At 37.6% G+C, this 21,939-nt stretch overlaps 1 protein-coding gene across 18 annotated transcripts in view; it reads right to left on the minus strand.

Moving 5' to 3' along the window:
* Positions 1 to 21,939, minus strand: part of Trpm3 (transient receptor potential cation channel subfamily M member 3) — an 866,780-nt gene that overhangs the window by 464,474 nt on the left and 380,367 nt on the right. The gene's annotated exons all lie outside the window — the stretch shown is intronic.

Consider the following 21,939-nt stretch of genomic DNA (forward strand, 5'->3'; position numbering starts at 1 on the left):
AGTTTGAAAATTACAGTCTGTACAAATACAAAGCAAACAAGTATTAGAAAGGCAAATATTTAAGAACTTTTAAAAAGTATAGTCACAATGTTCTTTGACTTCTAATGCTGACAGAAAAAGACTGCACCTGTAATTTTCTATTTGCCTTGTCCCTTGTGCTGTTACTGATTCTTTAGTTGGGTTCTACTGTGGTCATTGTACTTAATGCTGATCTGGGTACTAAAAATACAATGAAGACAAACCCTCTACCCTTTAATGAACTCTTGTGCATAATGAGCAGGAGTCACATATGTCAGGGTACAGCAACTCCAGAGCCAACTATGGAAGGAAACACACTCGAGGCAAGCCCTGAGAAAGAGGACTGTTTAAGTACCCAAACTGCAGAGAGGACAGAACACTTAATTATAACTGAAAAGAGAAAATGAATTTCAAGATGGAAGAAATTCAAACTCATTGTGAGTGGAACGTCTCCAGATGGCAGAGGAGGAACTTCATTTTATGAAGTGGGAACAATACAGAGATGTAAATAACAGAATGGATCAACTCAATGCATCCTCAAACCTTGTATACCATGTTCTTAAGGACTAATATACAGTATCTTTGAACAGCAGCATAATCTATAGGCAATACTTTAATATGGCTTAGTATATAAACTCAACTCTAGTTGTTTGGTTACCAAAATACTTTCAAATAACAAACACTCCTTGTTCTAGCTCTAGATTCAAGTGACTTCACTTACTTTAATAAAGTACAAAAGTGCCTGTGTGACCCAAGCAATAGGTTGGTCTTTCTAAGTAGAAGCAGTAGAGTTTAAAAAGGCATAATGAAGTTTCCTCACTCTTAACCACCCTAAGGAAGAATAATTACTATGTGGGTGTAAGTAAAGCCATTCCCAGATCTGAAACAGTCACCAGTCTTCCTTTTTGGATACTCTTCATGCATGTCTGACTTTGCAAGTTACTTCTAGGGCTGTGTGCTGTTTGAGAGGAAAGAGTTGTACATTAATATGGATAGTGCAGGAACCACAAGAATTCTTGGAGTCAGTGATTTGGAAGTTAATAGATGGACATACCTAGCTTGGTGTCAGCAATGAAGGGAATAAAAGAAGCAGTCATGGAGTAAGCTGCATTTCAAGTTTGAGGGACAGGTTGAGAGGAAGTAGAAAAGTCCTCTTGGCAGAAGAAATGGCAGCTAGAGACAATTTACAGGAAAACTTTGCTTAGCTGTAAGTTATGTCCCCAAAATATCTAGCAGCCATTCTTCATGGAATAAACTTCATATTCTTTCTAAAAGCAGTTTCTCGCATGTAGGTGAAGTCTTTGTGTGCCTTTTATTTGATGAGGTTCTTCTCATACAACAGGCTCAAGATCCATAACCATCTTTGCTATTCCTCACTCTGAACCTTCATTTTTATCAAGAGCTCCTCTAAGATAGTTACCCTACTATTCCCATTTCCCTTGGTGCTTATATCTGTATATCTGTATCTCTATATATGTAGAGGGGTAGCTGCTTTTCTTGATTTGAATTATGTCTATTAATGGAGGAACCTAACAGCAAAGGATAAATTATTGTCTTTCAAACTTGTCCCTTGGACTTAAGCTCGGGTTCAAATCTGGATTTGACACTTTTTCACATTATGATCTTAGACAATTTGTTGAACTTTTTAAATACCTCAGTTATTATGTGACACTAATCGCTACCTAACTTACAAGGTTACCTTGACCATTAGCCTAGTGTTGTGTGATGGCTAATTGTAGTCGTCAATTGAAACATAAAAGGGAACTTCGATTGCGAAATTGCCTCCATTAGATCAGCCTATGGGCATGGCTGTGTGTCTGTAGGGCATTTTCTTGACTGTCAATTGATGTGGGAGGAAGGACTCATCCATCTGTAGGTTGTGCTGGTCCTTTTGATTCCGATCCAATAAGGAACAACTTGAAATATCAAACCTTAGAAGTACAATGCTCACCATTGTCTTAAAGATGGAATAATTCAATTTTGGAAATGTTGGCAACTTTCACTACAAAAGTCGGTTTCTGGGTAGGTAAGGAAGGTTTCTTGCTTTAGCCTCTATAGTGATATTTCTGCTGTATCTATGCTTAGTATTCCTCTCACACTTCTGGTAACTGAACTCCAAGCTTCTGGGAAACTATCCCACTCACAGTCTCACTCTTTACTGCTTAGCTGGAAAATCCACCTGCGTTAGGGCTGGGACACATAAAGCCAACTTCAGCCCATTAGAGCATGACTTTTCCCTAGGATTTGCCATAGAGTTGTGACCAAAAACTTTAAAATACAATGCTGTAGATCACAAGTTGCTGCAGGCATCTTGAGGAGATCCTGACTGAGAATCAATATGGCCTGCGGAAGAATAGCAAGGATCAAACAAAACACTGTCTACCTGAAGCCAGGCAGCTCCCAGGGTTCCCACTACAGGAACCAATAAGCTTCTTGTGTGCTGCAATTTGGTTGAGACTTGAATTTGCTATGCTTTTCAACAATCCTCAGCCACAGGAATTGCTAAAGACTGTTGGGATACATGTCCAGAAAGACAAATCTCCAGGCATGTCACAGTAGTCAAAGGCCATGGAAACAGGAAGTCCAATCTATTGTGAAAGGCAAAAGTGTATAAGCACGACTATGAACTTTGTTTGGGTGCCTCAAATTTAAAGTAGCACAATAACATTGGGTTTCAATTATGGGAAGATGTTAATTTACATACATTTATATATTTATAGCATCTATTTGTCTGTATCACATGATCATCTATTACATCTGTCTGAATAAAGACACAGTCACATCAGTTTAGTGTTCTTCATTCTAATAGATAATGCATCTAGTTCCAGGATCATGCCTCACTCATTTATAGACATCTTGTCCAATGTCTGACACATTTACTCAATAAATCCTAAAACAAAACATATTTTCACTTCAATATGAAAAACAAAACCTCTATTTTCAATCAGGAATCCATTCCTCTGGGCTCAACAGTTTGCACAGAGAAGATCGGGGGCAATGGTAAAATGTAGTGGGAAAGCCAGCCCCTAGACTTCATTTACATAGGCAGTAAGTGAGTGATATCCTCTAGAGCTGGACAGTCAGAAATGAAGACCAAACTAATTTTCTAAACTACAGAAAATGAAACAATGCTAATTATCTGGAGTTTAATGTGATTGTTCACAATTTTGTTTACCTAAAAGCAGTAAGACTGAAGTTACTAAGAACAATTTCTCCAAATTTCCTTCTTAATAAATAATAAATAATAAAGCATACCCAATTTGAAATTTCAGCAACTAGTTCTTTTTTTGTGTGTTGCACAAAAGTACAAGTTTATTCCATGTCTGACCATCAGTCTTTTAAACCTTTAAAATTTTCTACATTCACTTATTAAATTTGAATACAGTACAGTTTTCTGGTCATGAAATGTTTCTTTTCAGGATCAACAAGATAATCAATTCGTTAACATCTTTCTCCTTGTCATCAGCAGCAGTACAGAATTTATCAAAGACTTCTTTTTAAGCATAAGACTACTATCTACAATTGTGGAATGTAGTGGGCCAACATTGCAAAGGAAATTTCTACAAATAAACAGAGTTATACTTTGCCTATATCCCCAAGTGATTTAATTCATTTTTCAACAACTAGTTCTAGACAGGTATCTTAGTATTTTACTAATGACCCAAGAGTAACAAAGATAAATTGGGTACTTACTATCTTACAACTATGATTCTAAATTTATGAGTATCTATGCCCAGCACAGCATTCATTTAAATTGAAATTAGTATTCTTAATTATTGTTATGGTGTAGATTTTTCATTAAATATGGTAGGATGTTTCTACCTATAGTTAGCTTTAGTCACTCGTTTGTTTAGATATTTTTGGCCAATTCCATTTGCTGTTTATAGTACTGGTGCTAAGAATTCAAGACTGAATGGAAGACATAGTTCTCTCACTTATGGAGATTATTTCTGACATATTTAGAACTAAAAAATTGATCCTTCTGAAAATTCTTATTTTATGAGCTTGACTGTTTCTCTGTGTCCTTTCTGTTTTCAAGTATTGAACCATTTTACAAAATCCATATTATTCCATGAGACATAAAAGTTTAGCAAGAAGAAACTTCTTAATGTTCAGAGTGACCATGGGGTCTACAATTCAGCAGCAGTAAAATGCACAGCTAATCAAGCTTAGCTTTCTTGTTGGTTTTTAGAAATGGTCATCTTAACAGAACTAATGGGAGAACTGAATGTACTAAATACCTGAAAATTGTTCAGTGCAGTCATGGTACAGAGTGACCATTCTGTGACACATTAGATTTATAAATATAAAAAATCAGATTGTGTAGTATTGAAGGAAAACTACATTCTCATAATGAAATATTGACAGTCAAGGCATCAAGGTAGTGTGGATCTCACTACTCTTAGCTCGATGTTCTACACTCAGGGCTCAGAAAGGAAAGGGACAAGGACCCCAGGCACCAGAAGGATCTTAAGTCCCCTCATCATGCTCCATTCAAAACAGCCACTCTATATTCAGGATAAGGACCATATCACCCACACAGATGACTATCTACCAAATGGACTGTAATCCAAGCCCTGGGAAAGACCTGGACTTTTGCCTACAGTAAGATTCAAAGGGCACAGAACTAGATCCCTTGTGCTTAGACTGCTGAGTTTCCGATTACATTTGGCAATTAGAACAAAACCCTCTTTGATCCCCCCCAACAAAGGATTCACTTAAGTGAACACAGAGGAGGTTTGCTAAATCTATTGTCACATATAAGAGATAAAACTACTATCCAGATTATTTTTTTCTCAATAACAACAAAAAATGGGTTTGAGAACAAGATGAGGAACCAGGGGTGCTTCTTCTTTCTAAAGTCTTGAACAGTTTTTGTGCCATCTTGAATGTTAACTTATGTAGCAGAGAAACACAATTCCCCCTTCCAAGGTAGGAGAATTTGAGAATTTTTCATGTTATCTTCTAACAGCCACAAGGGCCTTTTCTATTGCTTGCCCAGATAGCTACTAGAGATACGGAGTCGAGACTGGAGATTTTCACCAGCGTGAAAATCAGAGAGATCAATGATTTAAAAAATTGAAGCATATTCTTAAGTTTTTTTTTCCTGAAAAGAAAAAACATGGTTTTCTCTACTTAAGAGTTAAAGATAAGTATTTATTCAAGAAGGATAATGTTTCAAGATTGGTTATCTCACTTCTAGAGGACTGAATTTAAATTTGAGTTAAGCTAGCATTTCAAAAACAAGTACATTTACTTCCATTTAAATATAAACTAGTGATCAGGGAGAAATATAAGTTCAAAATAATGTTGCAAATGCAGCTCTCATTCAGAGTCAAAACAACAGCACACACTTGCTCCTCCTTTTGGGTGACATTTCCCCACTACATGACTTTCTAGCTACTGCAACTATTTTTCTCATTTCTGAAAAAAAAGATGGTAATCATGTCTGTACTCACATTTTTTATTTTACTGAAAGTCACAGGATGCAAATCAAATGGTACAAAAAGCTAATTGTTTTTTAGTTTCAGCTCTACTACAATTGTGTGGGTGATAAGTCTATAAAAACATAATTAGTACTGAAAGTGTAAAACTCATGACTTTAGAATGGGCATTCTAACTGTAGAAGTTCACTGAGATGCATAGAGTTTGGGACTGGGCAAGTGTTTGTGGGAGTGGCTACATTAATCTAGCTGTGCAATGTTTTTTAACAGTGAGTTCGTCAAAATTCATCCCACAACATCTGAACTTCATGAATGTCCTAAGGAGAGCGTATGGTTAAAAGTATAGCTTCATAGGCTGACAGAAGAGGTGACTCTTGAACACAGATTAGCTAAGCCATGCCTGGACAGTGGGAGTTAATTCATGTTGCTAGGTTGACTGGAGGAACTCAGAAAGGTTCACAGGGCAAGATCTGCAGCACTGTGCTGTGTTAAGATTGACATCCTGAGGACCCATGCCGCAGGTGCATCTTCAGTGCTCCACAGGATACATTTATTTAGCAGGAACACCTTCACATTTTAGTATATACATCTGATGATAAACTTAGGAATGCTGTACTTACTTGGTCTGCTGCTTTTTTGTTTCTCTAAGCTGAGCATTGAGGGAATGCAGAACCTTAATAGTAACTTCGCCAGTACTTCTATCTAGAAGCCTGCTGCCATTTTTGTCTTCTATGAAATTTTTGTTGCCAAGGAAGACAGGATTACAGATTTGTCTGACAGACTGAGATGGTGTAGTGTATTCTTGGTTATCAAAATACTCATGTAGCCTGGGATTTTTAGTTGGTGAATATTCACAATGTGGGGGAAAGCTTGGTACATACTGTATAATCTCAATTCCCTAAATGTATGTACATTTGCAGCATCTGGAAAGACACATCAAGCTGAACTGCTTGTGACTGGGAGACTGTTCTTAGCTTCTTGCGTTTTGTTTCCTGTAATACACATGCTACAAAATAAAAGCTTCTTTTAAAAGCTTAAAAAAAACAATAAAGTGACTATTAAAAGAACAAAAGAAAGCAAGGCTCTAGAACCCTGCATTGTTTGCGAGTGCTATGCTCTTCTTGAGAGAGTATAAGTTCTCCCACAGACTGTTGGAGGGCCAATATCGTGCCTGTGGATACACATGTGGACACATGAGCACATGAATTCCAAAAAGTGGAGAAGGTGACACAAGAACTGCAAATTAAAGTGGGGGTTTTCTTCATCTGGAGTAGTACAGTCATCTCCACGGACAAATTCTCCTCTATAATTAAACATTAACTTCCAGGTCAGCTTGAGTCCACTGAATTTATACTTTTGTAATTTCTGTGAGGAAAGAGAGACTACTCAGAGTTTCAAAAGAAGTAAAAATTGAGAATTCAATGATCAGATTTTGCCTCTAGCCAGTCTCACAGCACATCAGTCATTTCATGGTCCTTTACACTGTTCTGGCCCACAATAGCTGTTTCTTCAGAGAGGAAAATGAAGGAGAAACCAGATCCTGTGGCCTATTTGGCCATAACCCAGGAAACACTTGCAGTTTCCTGAGCCCTCCCTGATTTTGGCAGTTTTGTTGTGATTTCATGGTTTGTTGTGAATGAGGCTGGAGGGTAGACCTGCTTTAAAATGTTTGTTCCTTTTTAATAAAATCGTTGCATAATTTGTTGAAAAAAATGGAAGGAAACTAAGAAAATGTATAAGAAGACACTGTTCATAAGTCTAAAATGTATTGTTAACACTTTAGGTTCTATGTGTATATCACACACAAAGCTTACCATCATCAAATGTAAATATACACACATATACACATTGCAAATTAGTCATATGTTATGTAGTGCTTATAATTAATATGATGTACTTTTAAGGCATACACATATATTTTTCTTTATGTATTCTTCTAATCTTCTCAGATTGGAAGGAACCATTCAGAATCTTTTGATACCACTGACTTTCTCCTAGATCCAAATATATTCCCCATAGGAAAAAAGTAAACCACATTCCAGTCATTCAGCTTATGAGTCCCTGAATCTTAGGACCTAAAAATAGAAGAAATGGAAGTTTTGAGACGCCAGCAAGTACACTCCAGAAGGGACTCATGGGTGACAAAATAACGAATCAATGGTTTTGAAGGGCATTTCCAACAGAGTATTTTCAGCTTCATCTCATCCAAAAGACATGAGGCCTTGGATTTAACAGGCAGCCAAATATCACAGACGACTTAGTAGTGGAGACATGTGGCAACGGAAGGATAGTTCTGTGAAGAAAGTTCTTTAAACCATCTAGGATTCCTAAGAACATCTTGCCATAGATGAAGTCGAGGGGCATAAATACATGCCCAATACCTGCAGTTTTGGTTTGCTTTTGTGTGTGTGTTTGTTCGTTTGTTTGGCTTTTGCTTTTATGCCCTCTTGCCAGGAGAATGTCATAGAGTAGAGATGAATCTACAGGCAAAAGCAAGGCCTGTGTAATATGTCTATGTATCTACTATTAGCTCCGGATTTCACCCGGTGCCCTCACTACAAACTCAGCCTAAATCAAACTATAATGAATTAAAGTGAAAGACAACTGAGAAGAAGCTGTAGAAATCAACAACTCACAGTGGGAGCCCAGTAGCATTCTAACATTAATTTATGTTGAAGAAATTTGTTTTTGCATTATTAACTAGACAGAGACCTTTAATGAAAGACAAAGGAACAAATAAGTTCAGGCAAGTTGGGCTGCCAGATGCTTATACCAAGTTTCCTGGATTAAAGGCAACTATTTCCATCCACTCTTCAGTTGTTGGTCAGTAATGGCCATATGCCGTGCTGAGTTCTTGTCAACATTAAAAATAAATACACACATTTAAGTGTATGCAGGAACATCAGCCACATGCTTGTATAGCATTTATTACACCCAAGCTTTGTTAACATGTGGCCTTGCAAAATCACTCACTGGTCTTTGCTCAGGATAATGGACAAAATGGAGCCAGATGTCTAATTGCATTCTTTCCAGGTTTAACATTCTACATAATCCCCATTTCTCAGACCACACTTGCTGAGAAGTGTTTTTTAAATAATGACTAATTATGGCACAGTTCTCTAAATGTATGGATACGTGGATACATTTATATGGATATACATGATCTATATAGGAATAGGTACATGTGGACACACATATATAAATGCACATATATATAATCCAAACAACAGCCATATTTGGCTGTATATTCATACATGAATATGTACATGCAGCCATAAACACATGTTGATACATGTAGATGGGTATACAAGTACATAATCCATAAGTGAATTATATATTTAATCAAGAGAAATATGGGTTTTCAAAGTCCAGCCTCATTCCTTCATTTTCAGGAAATTTTGGCTTCTGGAGGCAGAGGTCAAGTTCAAATTCCAGCTAGATCATATAGTTTCCTGAACCCAATTGACTAAGAGTTCTCTATTCTAAATAATCTCATTGTCTTTACTATTAACAACAAGAATATTAGTCCCTACCCTTCCTTGTAAATTTAGAGTAAAGATGAAATAAAATAATGTAAGCCTGGCGTTGGTGGCACACACCTTTAATCCCAGCACTTGGGAGGCAGAGGCAGACAGATCTCTGTGAGTTCGAGGCCAGCCTGGTCTACAGAGTGAGTTCCAGCACAGCCTCCCAAATGATACAGAGAAACCCTGCTTCGATAAAACAAAAAATAAAATAATGTAAATGTATAATATAAAATTCACAGAAAACAATCATTTCTTCAGTGTCACCTGCAATTATTTCAACTGATTAAAAATATTTTGAATTTCCTTTCCTTCCTCAGTAAAGTCTTTTCAGCTTTAGCTGGTCATTTTCTTTTAGAAGATACAATATCATTCCTTATTAACGTAGTTAACAAATATTTCATGTATTCCCATCTCTTGTCTTTGGTGCAATAAACATTGACTAAAATGCTAGTTACTGTTATTTGACTTGAGTACATAAAAGTGAATTTAGAATCACCACAAAACTATAGCAGAGATCATAGGTTGAGCCTAAGTTATATTTTGTGTCTTAGCATGTTCTATAGCTCACTCTTTTTTCTTACCAAATTGTACATGAATTTTAAATTTTCCTTTGTCTACTTGCTTTCTGCTATGTGTCTGAAACCTAAATGTGTCTCTCTTCTGGTCATGAATCTACCTAAAACTCACCTGCTATGTTCTCTTCTTTTGCTTGTTCTCTTGAAATAGTAGGCCCACTATTTCTTCTTCTTGCTATTTCAATTAATGAGGCATCTAGTGCCTCTAGTATTTGTGTGAGGGAATAAACCATGCATAAGACATGATCTTTGCTCTTGGGATGACTTGCTGGGTGGTATTCATTTGTACACATGTGCCTAACATAGTCTTCCTCAATCATTCTCCCCAGCCATGCAAATTGCTCCTCTTGTCTTGGTCATCATTCATTTCCTCCCTATATATATACTGACATGCAAAATAATCAAAAATAATTATGAAGATTATATTGACTGGAGAGAATGTTGAAATTCATTTGTATATATAACTCAACTAAGATATAAGAACAAAGTACAGAATGTAGTTGGGTGGGGTAAGTATTTCCCAAGGAATCTGATTCATACTCAGTCAAGGCTCCATAAACATTGGCACATGGTTACATTGTGAAGGGTGAACCTACAAAAACAGCTCTCCTGCAATGTTCCCAGGAATTATAACTCATTTCTTCAAGGTAACAAACACACCCAGCACCACTGTCCTCAAGGAAGAGAACACAGTCAAAGGGCTCTTTGTACGCCTTTTGTCCCAGTTTCAGCACAAGTTTAATATTCAAAAGGGCAAACGTGTCCTCTTCACTTTAGAAAACTTGATGTTTAAATACAATTTAGGTCATTGCCTCCTGTGACAGCATTTCCCTGGTGAGGAAGTCGCATTTCAGTCTCATCTCTTTTATTATTGATAACAAAACTGGTAAAGGCCTGAGAAAGTCAACAGCTTTCTCTCGGGGCAGTTCAGAAGAAGCAATTAAATTCAAACTCTATTCCAGTTTCCCTTTTAGGGGACACCATATCTGTGAAAGTGGAATGCCAGCATGAATTTTTCTTTTCAAATATATTTCAAGCTTTCACTCCACAGCAATGACATGATAGATACATTAAATTTTGGTTAGCAACATAATAATGTTTTGCTGTGGTAAAAAATGGATTATTTTATTCACAAAGCAAACAAAACATTCCTTTATGCTTCTAATTCCACTGAGTAAAGCAGTGGAGCCATGTGCCCTGGAGTTACCATTGTTTCTCTGCATGTCTAATGTCCCTTGAGATTCTGAGAGCTGGGGTTTGGGTTCCTTTATTACTGTGTTCCCCTGCCTAGTCCAGACTGTGCCACATGAATGATCTCTCTAAATATTTGTTGAACACATTTTCGCCAGAGAATATTTAAGACTGTTTAAAAAGTGCAAAATCTAAACTACTGAACAACATATACAAAAACTTTCACCATTTTCCTCCCAGCTTCTGCCACAAAGTTTGTTTTCCTAACCCATCAACTTCCTCCACTCCAGGAACATCTGAAAGCCACCATGTGGGCCATCCATTCACACCACAGTGCCTTTGTACAAAACTTTTTTCTCCACTTAGAATGGCTCTCCCTACCCCATCATTTAACGTTATACAAATCAGGGCTTGGGTGAACCTCAGTATAGTGCTAGCTTAGATTGTGTGAAGCATTGCCTTAAATATCTACAGACATAGAAAGAACAACAGAATAGATGTAATGGCACATGCTTGTAATCCCAGAACTTGGGAATCAGAAACAGGAAAAAGATGAATGTGAGGCCAGCCTGGTCTAAGCAGTAACAACGTTTGGAAAAGCAAAACTAAGCATAAAAATGATTTGCCTAACACCTGGACAGTCTCTTAATGGGAGTTTTTTTTTTCTCAAGGAAAATTAGTTGTTTCAAAAACTGCTGTCTCACAACATCTGGTATCTTGGCATGTTTTTCTGTTGTTCTTTATTAGAAATATTATGATTAATTCTGTAATTTCTATCATTAGTTTTCAAGTCCTAGACTTTAGAGATTATTATATTTTCATCTTCATGTTACTAATGTTCCTGGGCCTTGATCCTCAGAGATGCTCAGAAGAAATTATTGAAAGAACAAAATTCTAGTTTTGAGGCTGGCCAGATGTCTCTGTTGCCTGATAAGCCAGTGCAATTTCTTCTCATGTCTATAATTCCTTATCTGTGGATTCCACTACCTGTGGGTTAAAAATATTCAGGAAAAAATCCTGCCTTCCCTTACTAAATACAGACTCATTTTCATGAAGTTAATTTCTAGACAATGTGGAATGGCAACTCTTCACACAGTGCTTACCATGTATCAGACATTATGAGTAACATAGAGATACCTTAGAGTATATGGGAGGGGCAGGTAGCTTGGGCAAGCATGTAAGCCAATTTTATAAAAGTAACTAGAGGGCCACACAGGTTTTTTTTCTTTTCAACAGCCTGAAAACAATTCTTCATAGGATATGAGGGATGACATCACAAATTTCTTCCCTTCTACCATTTATATTTATCAGGATTTATAGTCACAGTTTAAAAAGTTTAATTAGGGAGTTGGCTATTAGTTTTAAGTAAAAACATTACCTCAAATCCTCCTTGGCATAAGATGAAAATGAAGAAAATGGGTAAACACTGTGGCCACTTTAAACACCCACCTCTAAATTCCAGTTGAATCTTCTCAAATACTATTTTTATTTTTCCACTGCTAATTGTAACCTAAGTAGAACCCCCTAATATATTTTCTTTGATAAATTGAACATTGTTTTAAAATAAAGTGGCAGTTATCTTCTCTCCCAGTTAGCCCAGCATTCTGAGAAAATAAAGTTTTCAACATGACTGAGGCCAGAACATAGCTATCAGCTTAAGAAGCTTACCTAATGAGGCCTGAGACTTTAGAAGATAGTGTCGAGAAAACAGTCGTCAAATATTGACACAGTAGTGATCGGTGATATCTGAAATTTATCTATGGTTTACTTAAAAACAAAGGCCTGGCTCAAACTTAAAAATTCCTCTAATTACAGTGATCTAAAACAAATATGGAGGAAGAAAAGGACACACTAAGCCTTCAGAATCACTCTAGTGGTCTAAGCATAAAAGCTTAAAGACATAGATATAACAAGGTTGGGCAGATGCAGCATACTTCCAAAGAGGAAGCCAACCATAATTATTTTACTTGTATTTATTTCCGGTAGACAGCATGTATGTCATGCATAAGATATTCCTGGTGAGGTCAGTGGTAAGTAGGACTCTGACCATTAATTAATGACAGATCGTATTCTCTATTACTTGTGACAAGATACCTGGGGACAGCAAAGTGAGCAACTGAAGAAAATAGGGTTTATGTTGGTTCACAGATTGTGACAGGAAAGTCATGGTGGCAGGAGCATGATAAACCTTTCATGGCCTCAAACCAGTGCCACAGGGATAACACTGTCAATTTCTGCTGCCAGTTTGAGATGTTGCCTAGATCCCTTGGCTAATAGTTGCAATGACCTCCTTGTGCATTCTGCTTTGACCCTGATGAAACACTTCCCTAGGTATTTATTTTTAAGCAGGGAATTCCTGTGGTTAGATTGTAAGCTTAGGTTCTCTGTTTTCAAAAGAATTTACATTTGCAAAAGTTGGAACCTTGAAGTAGGGTAGAGTAAAGCAAGCTTTCAATCCCAGGATTAGGGTAGCTGAGGGAGGTGAATTTTGGTAAGTTGGAGGAGGCAGTCTGGTCTACAAGTAAGTTCCAGTCCAGCCAAGGCCACATAATGAGAAGCTGCCTCAAGCAAGCAAACAAACACAATAGAAAAGTTAGAGCCTTTGGTTAGGAGATTCTTGCCCTCAATGCATTTCTCATACTGCCCCAGAGAAAAGGGTGAGGCTTCTCTTTATCAATTTCAGGTGGTTTGTCTGTACTTTGCTTGTCCTGACACTATTTTCAAAATTCACATTCTTTACATCTTTTGGTGTGATTTGCTGTAGACCTTGCTCACTGTAGACCTGGGTTACAGCAGTGAGCAGCAGTCATGCCACCATCTGAATACTATGCTGTAAGTAAGTCTATAACTTTTAAGTTAGGCCTCACCAGAATTTCCAGGACACACTCAGACCACAACCAGATTTTCTTCCAGGGTGTCTTAAGAATAGTAAAAATTCCAGTTCCCAAATGAGTGCTTGGGTTCTCTTCTGAAGACATTTCTCTTGATACTCTGTTCTGTGAAGCCCTTTCCAAGATGGCCCATTAAGTTCCACTTGAAAATTTTTAAAGTTTCTCTAGCCCTCTTCCTAAACTCTTCTACAAATTCTTCCTAAATTCTTTCTACAAACTAGTTCAAAAGACCTAAGACCCACATGCTCAGATTTATCATAGGAACATCCCACTATTGGGCACTAGTAGTCTGTACTACTTTTCTCACTGCGGTGACAAAAGTTACCTTAAAGAGAGTTTGTTTTGGCTCAGTTTGACAGCATAGTCTTATCATAGTTGGCAAGTCAGCAAGTCATAGTGTGCTCATCTTGAGAAAGTAGAAATAAATGTTGATATTCCATTTGCTTACTTGTTTGTATTCATCCAAGAGTCTAGCCCATGGAATGGTCTCACCTACGTTTAGGATGGGTCTTCTCATCTCATTTAAATAATCCTAGAAGTACCCTTAACAAGTGCCAGATATGTTTCCTAGGTGATTATCTGTCAGGTAGACCAGCAGGATTAACCATCATACTCTTTCTGAAATGGGAACCCTTTTCATCAAAACCTACCTACGTAAATTTTTCCTACTAACAACAATAAGACATATTTTGTTGCTTTTTATAGGTAAAACTATTATCCTACTCACTCAAGTACAAACAACATTTTGTAAAATTTCCTGGGGTGAAATTCAGGCTCTCCTTAAGAGAAGTAACTAATACCCTTTATTTATAATTTATAGCATCATTTCAGAACAGCAAAAACATATGGAATATCATTTCTCGTGTTACAGACACTATTCTCAAAACTTCACACATCCTCCTTTATTTCTCATGTATTTCTCCTGATCACAGTGCAAAATAATTAATATTCCTACAATTCCTACATTGTTTTAGCCTCTCTCAGTCTCACATTCCTTATCTGAAAACTGATATAGTATAACTTATTACAAGGGTTAAATAAGATGTATATTATGTCTTGCTGTTTAGTCACAATAATTCAGAAAATGTTCATTTTCTTCTCCTATCTTCAGTCAAACCCATAATGTTTTCTAACTATTGCTACTTTTAAAAATTTGCACAGGAATCTCACTGTATTAACCATTAGTGAAGTATGAATTGTAATCACTGAGAGATGTGACTACATAGAGTTGATAGAAAAATATTCCCTTATCTATACACATGCACAGCAATCATGTTCTGGAAGTGCAATAGTATTATTATTGTGGAAGAGCTATTTAGTTGTTTTTCTGATGTCAAACATTTATACCCTATATTTACAGTTACATCCATAGAGAGCCACTAAGACAAATGAGTGCATATGTCCACAAGTATGTCCACAGCAACTTCTATGAGACCCTCAAAGAGAAGCAAATGCCCATAAATAGAAAAATGCTATAAACAGAAAACCAAGAGACCTTGTATGGTATATTCATATCACTTAAAATTAAAAGTGGAAGTAGCCTGATGCAAAATATATTTGGTATGACTTGATTCAATACAAAAATCAAAGACAAAGTAAATCTGACATAGTGTCTTGGATAGCAGATCCATGTGATGACAAGGCCCAGGCCCAGGAATAAAGGGACTTAGGAAAAGAGGCGCTGCCCGTGAGTCACAAGGCCACTTGAAAATCAAAATCAAAACAGAACCTGGTAATCAGGAATAGGGAGATTTGGAGCCTGAACTGCTAAGTGTCCTGGGAAAGTGAGGCAATGTTTTTGAGACTGGCTAGGTTGTGTACTACCACTGGGCTCTGTACTATAGGGGTGAGTCCTAATTGTCTGGCACTGGGACAAATTATGCTTCAGAAAGAGGAATGGCCTGGCGGTGGTGGCGCACGCCTTTAATCCCAGCACTCGGGAGGCAGAGGCAGGCAGATCTCTGTGAGTTCGAGGCTGGGCTGGACCGACAGCCTCCAAAACAATACAGAAAAACCCTGTCTCGTAAAAACCAAAAAAAAAAAAAAAAAAAGAAAGAAAGAGGAATGATGCCTTCTGGTGACAAGGTCAGAGAGAGATAGGGTGTCTCTAGAATACTTGTATATTAAAGGTGACTCCCTGCTGAGCCATTGTTATTTAGGAGAATTGGCTGTCCCTGAGAGGTAGCAGAGCCTACCAGCCAGGAATAAATTAAGGTGTCAGAACAAAATAACACACAGAATGCTTAAAAAGTGTGTGCATCTACATGCATACCCTCACACATAAGGATGTTAGAAGTCTGGCAGTGGCCACCCTAGGCACACAGCATTGATGGTAGAGACAACATTAACTGGGAAGGTCACCATTGCAAAGTAATGTGCTCTGGCAAGAGTGGTCACATAGTGATGCAGCTATAAAATTACTGAGGTTATGGTAAAAATTCATAAATAATGCTCAATACAAATTCTATCTTGTTTCAGGAAATTTTTTTCCATGATGCTCCAGTATCGCCTTGATAGGTTAACTGCTGGAGGCATTCAGAGGCTACTGGCGGCTGTCCACCCTAGAGAATCAGTTCAGAATCAAGAACCCCAAGGGATAGAATACACCGTTGATGAGTGAGCCATGTGAGGGCATACCTCCCTTCTTTCTTGGTGACAAAAAAAACTAAGCATGGCCACTCTTCCCTTTGCCTTACATTTTAGAGATTTCCAGAGCCAAGCTTGTTTTCTGTAATTCTCTGAGGTCATTACCATCCTGGACAAAGCACTTTGGAATCCATATATACAATAAGACACATCTTCATGAACCAGTTTGGCAAAGTTGTTTGGATATGTAAAATGAGCTTGCCAGGGGCACAAAAATGAAAATTGAAAAGAAAAGAAAGAAGAAAGATCAGCGAGGCCTCCCTCCCACAGTGTAACCGTCTCAAGAGCATCCCACTGCTGTTGAACAATTCCCACATTAAGTGACTAATGAATTTGGGTTCGCCCCTGCATTTGCACAGCTGGGGGAAGTGGAGCTATCCACAAAGCTTTGAGGCAGAGGGTGAGGAGGTGGCAGCATTGCACTCCAACTGAGCAGCCTAAACTAGGCAGTTTGCTGAGTGAGGCCAAGCTGTACAGCCCAGCGAACAAACACCCCACACCCTCCTCAGAAGCAGCCCTCAGCTTCCTGTGGCTGTTTCTCTGCTACAAAACCCTCAACTTTATATGCCTGCTACCCTTCTGAAAGTTCCTCCCTGTGGGGCACACTGTCCTGGACAATGCTCTCTATTTTTCTACATTTCATGGCACTCTATTTACTTTCTTCCTCATCTTCCCACATCTGTCATTTTTCACCAGATGTTGCCTTCCCTGAAAAAGCTTGCCTACCTTTCTTGGCTGTGTTTGGTGTCTGCATCTGAACTCCCCAATACGGAAACATACTGTCCTCAATGTCCTTCTCTGTCTCCCTAATGCCATCATTAGCTATTCTTGATCAAAGGATTAGTGCTTTTTATCTTAGAACTTCTAATATGAGCATGATTTCTGATATAATGCAGGAGATTATTATAGAATAAACAGTGTGGAAAGACTACAAAAATGAATGTGGAGCAAAGCCAATTTCATATGTTTTTGTGTTGATGTGTATTACTTAAGGTGTGAAAGAACAATACACATTGAATATTAAATCTATATGAACTTTGGACCTTCAGAACAATGCCAGTGAAAACAGGTAAATTCTGATTAAAATATTAAAAATCTGTTGTATACTGCAACTAATTGTCATAAAATCTATTTTGCATTCATCTGACTATCATATGACTTATAAACAATGAGCTATTGTGCTTTTATATTTCTGCAACAATACAAATGTGGGATGGTAAATTTTAGTCAGCTGGAAGATCACAGTGATATTCCTCCAGAGGAGTCACTGAGTAGCCAGATTCAAAGAATGAACTCCAAGATCACTCAAAATGCGGTACCAAAGCAAATGTTAGTGTATTGGAGACGAAGAGAAAAAATTAGGCTCCAAAGAAAAGTATACTGACAGACCAGGAAAAGCAGAACGGGGAGTCAATGGGCCCCATAACAACGAAGGCAACCTACTTCTGAGTTTAGGCAGCAATTCCTTTCTAGTTACTGGGTATGCTAAGCTTAATTCTGGAAGAAGATTTTCATTTAAATTAGCCTGAGTAATTAGCAGTGACTTATATGATGGTTATACGTTTCAGCCTATGTGGGCCAAGGTGTCCAGGTATTTGGATCTGGTCAGACATTCCAGATATTTCTATGAGAGTGCTCATGAGGCTTTGGGCAACACATATTACACTCCATAATGTGGAGTTGAGGGCCAGATGTCAAAAGTGGGCCAACCTCTTCCAGGCAGGGACAGCTGTCTGCCGAATCAGTTCTTCCAGGTACCATAGCAACACTCACTTGGCCTCTCCTGAGTCTCCAGCTTGCTGGCTTCCCCAAATCTGAAACCCTGAAGGTTTCAGGCTTGTCAGCCTCTGAGAGCAAAGGGGCCGATAGTTCAAAATGAGGCATTCTCACTCTTGTTCATATGCTCCTATAGACACATACATATACTTGCAGACATACATAAACATATATGTGTTCACCATATTGGTATGCTTCTCTGGGGAACACTAACACAATACCCAGAGGCTGAAAGTGAAAATTAGTTGCTCACAAATAACAAGTGAGAAGGTGGGAGGATCTTGAAAGAGTTGGGTGGAAGGAATACATGATCAAAATATGTTATATGAAAAATGTTAAGTAAAAATGAAACATCCAATTAAAAATGTTAGAGCAGGAAGTGACCTCGTGTCATGGATGACAAACTGTGGTCTATAGACATGCCCCACTTACCCTCTGTCTACAACTGGTAATCAAAAATTACTTCATTTTTTGCATTTAAAACTCTTATAAATAATGTCAATAAGAGTAATATTGCATGGCATTTGAGATTATACAAAATTTAAATTTCTGTGCTCATGAATGTTTTACTGGGACACAACTCCACTCATTTGTTATATTCCATCTTTTGGCTGATACTGGGCCACAGTGTAAGAGAGTTGCTTGTCACAATACATAGGTGATTGCCTACAAAGCAGTGTCAACAGAGACTCTCTGACCCACAAAGCCTAAAATATTGATGATCTGACTTTTTATAACCAAAATTCCCTGGCCTTGGTGTAACCCTCACTCATAACACAAGAGAAAACTGAGACACACCAAAGGTAAAATGGTTCTTTATTACTCAATTCTAGTTTTAATTGTGTCCTCTAATTCAGTTTAAAGTCCATTTGATCACACTGAAGTTAATGACCCAAACTTAACTCTAGTTATAGCAATGCTTAAATTAAATTAGATAGACCCCCATGTAACACCCTAATTAATGTCATATCCTTGCTCACATAAGCTAATGCCATGCAAAAAAACATTGGAGTAGAATGCTTTCATGTACTCACTGAAATGAACCTTGTGCTGCACTTTCTTTGACAGTTCTAAGTAGATTTTATTATAGAACAAAACAATGATACAATTTAAATATTTCACTTGACATATCAATCAAGCTGACATATGCATTCTGTTTTCAATTTGCAAAGCAACACAATGGAATGTTTACTTTCACAGAAATTCGTGGCATTCACTTTTCTTACAAGAAGTGATTGACAATAAAATGAGGAAATAATTTGAGTCTTTCTATATTTAGAGAATAGTACTTGACCAGTTAATTCTCCCAATACGAGCTGAATTCCAGACTCTTATAAAACAGAAAAGTACAGCTAAAGTTAGAGCATCCCCTTCCCAATTCTAGGAAATATCTTTTGAGAGTCTGGAAAAGACCTAACCAAGACTTAACATACTTATCTTCAAAACAGGACCATGTACAGAAGCCATCCACTGTTGCCTTGGGATTCTGCTTCACTTCAAATCTTATTTGTCAACATGTGGAGACAGTTTCAATGGATACCGCAAAGACCCTGCTTTGTATACGCAGTGCATGGGAACCAGAGGCACTGATACAAGTACTGCAGCACAGAAGGCTGAAAGCTCAGGGTGACAATAGTACTGAGGTGTAAGGAAGTGCTCAAAGCATAAGACACTTCTGCAAGTGTAACTGCCAGACCCCACATAGTCAAGCCATCATTCAAATCACTGTAGAGAAAATACTTATCTGACAGCTCATTTTCATCCATCAAGAAGACAGAGATAATGCCACAGATAGTTATATACCATTTATCCATATATTATTGACTTTAACGAACAACAGTGGGATTATTTCCCAAGAATGTTAATCCCTTCCATAAGTTAGTTATTTTTCATTTATTTTTTTCTTTATTGGAATTTGATAAAGTAAGATTTCCACTTGACAATGGTATATAATAACTCATGTAGTAATATACTCCAATGCGCTCAGGAAAATAAATCCCAAATCACATGTACATTTAAATACCCAAATATTTCAATAGGATAGCACCCGTGTCGTTGTCTCTAGATATTTGCCAGACACACAGTTAAGGGTAAATCAGGAGAGGTCACAACAAGATTGACAGTGCTCTTTTCCTTCTAATATTACTTTCTAATTACTAATATCACAGTGTAGCCCAGTCAAGAACATTATTAAAGGAAATAAGTTCTATTAGCTTGCTAAATGATGGACTACATTCACTCTAACACAATCAATAAATGAGGTAATTTCATTTCTCACTTTTCTTTCAGCAAATATTATTAAAACAGACACCTTGTCTGAACTACTTAGTGTCTTCTTGAGTTCACAGTCATTTTGCACTGCTTTTACTAAGCATTAGACTTGTTATTAATTTAATTACTTAATTTTCCAATGTAGGGAATACATAAAGTAAATAACACCAAGTTCAAAATATTCTTTAATTGTCCAAAAATATCAAGGCACTGTAATACCACTTCATCTTCTAAGTAGCAACATCATATGCCTCAATTCAGTACATGACTTCATTTCCTCCAACTGTTACCTATGCAAGCATAGCTCATTTCACACCTACTATGTCCAAGATTCTCTTCTAAATGTTCCTTTACCAAACTGAAAGAAATAGGTTTCCTGACTTTAAGAAGAACTTCAGTGTTGAGGTTGGTTGGGGAGAAGGAACAGTGATTAACTTTATAAACATACAAAGGAGAGCTCCATCTTGCTTTTTTGAGATCCAGGAGATGGTTTTCTAGACTCATTCTGCTCAGCTCAGCTGAGCTTTTAGAATGGGCAGAAGTTAGCGAGAAGAAGGTGTAGTTCAGATTTTCCAGGTATGAAAGTCACTTGTGCAAAAAGACCAGTTATAAAGATCTCTACAACTGAAGCAGCATACAAAGTCAGAAAAGTAGAAGAGGCTGGATCATGGGAGACCTTACTTACTGGGTCAAGAAGTTCAGATTTTACTCTACAAGACATGGAGAACCATCAAAGAACATCAGAGACAGGCACAGCACAGCCTCAGCACACTTGCATTTCAAATGGACCATTCTGGGGAGTGTGGGAAGGGACAATTCAGGTGGACAAGACTGGAGACAGTTATAGTATTTTTGGCCTAAGAAACAGAGAGGCCAAATTTGGGAACTAGGAATAGACAGAAGGGGGTGGCTTGGAGACAGTTAGGAGAAAATCTGGCAGGACTAATTCTCAGATTATGTAAGGATAAAAACAAAGCAAGGCAGAAAATGCATCAACCTTGGCTTTCTAGTTTGAGAGATCTGGTTAATGAGTTGCACTAGCAAGCAGGAGGAAACCCAAGGCAAAGGTGTTTTTGGAGCACTGTTCTAGCTCAGCAAGAGCCACAGGACTAGGCAGAAGTCAGAGCTAGGATTATTTCTATTTATTTCTATAAGATTTCTCTGTCTTCTTCCATGAAAGCATATAGCATCTTAAGTAAAAAATTAAACTGAAGTTCTGTCCTCTCTTCTAACCTTGGCTAATGGGTTATACCCCTCCTCTCATCATGCAAATTAGGTTTCCCGCATGATCCCTTAAAAAACAAGTGTAATAATCCTTCAGTGCCCTGTGAACACAAAAAATTATAAAATGTGGATGAAGGATGAACCTATATAGATGTACAGAAAGATAACAAGTGCTCAGGTTTTAATGATAAAATAGGATACTGAGGTGCAGTCCTGCCAGAGGCATAATTTAATGAGACAATGTCTCTTCACTGACATGTCATACTTTAAAAAGGAAGAGTTTCAAATTTTATTATGCACAAAATTGCTAGTGAAATGCAAATTCTCAAGGTTTTCTCCCACCATACTGTAACCTGGGCAGTATATTTAGAAGTGT

The sequence above is a fragment of the Mesocricetus auratus genome, unplaced genomic scaffold (genome assembly GCF_017639785.1).
Source record: "Mesocricetus auratus isolate SY011 unplaced genomic scaffold, BCM_Maur_2.0 Super-Scaffold_4256, whole genome shotgun sequence".
NCBI classification, from domain to species: domain Eukaryota; kingdom Metazoa; phylum Chordata; class Mammalia; order Rodentia; family Cricetidae; genus Mesocricetus; species Mesocricetus auratus.